Genomic DNA, 331 nt, shown 5'->3' on the forward strand with positions numbered 1-331 from the left:
CCACCCTCAAGGAGTGTCCTAGGCAAAGAAGCCAGATTAAAGTATGGAAATTTAGAGTATAAGGCAAAGAAGCTGATAAATCAATCAGGGTACTGGGCTCTGACTGTACAGATTATGGACCGAAGCTAATTCTGCACGCCAGGTGCTGCAATCCTGATTGCAGCTTTGTCAAATTCTCTAGGTACACAAGTAGCAGTGCTATGGTCTTGAGAACACTTGGAAAGGTTTGCTATAACAGTCATCCTCTTGGCGATGTTATAGAGTAAATTTGTTTTCACTGCTCTGGCGGAGGAAAGCCGGGGAATGAGGTAGGGGATAAGGGAAAGTTATA

This window comes from Penaeus monodon, chromosome 27 (genome assembly GCF_015228065.2).
Source record: "Penaeus monodon isolate SGIC_2016 chromosome 27, NSTDA_Pmon_1, whole genome shotgun sequence".
In the NCBI taxonomy this organism is placed as follows: domain Eukaryota; kingdom Metazoa; phylum Arthropoda; class Malacostraca; order Decapoda; family Penaeidae; genus Penaeus; species Penaeus monodon.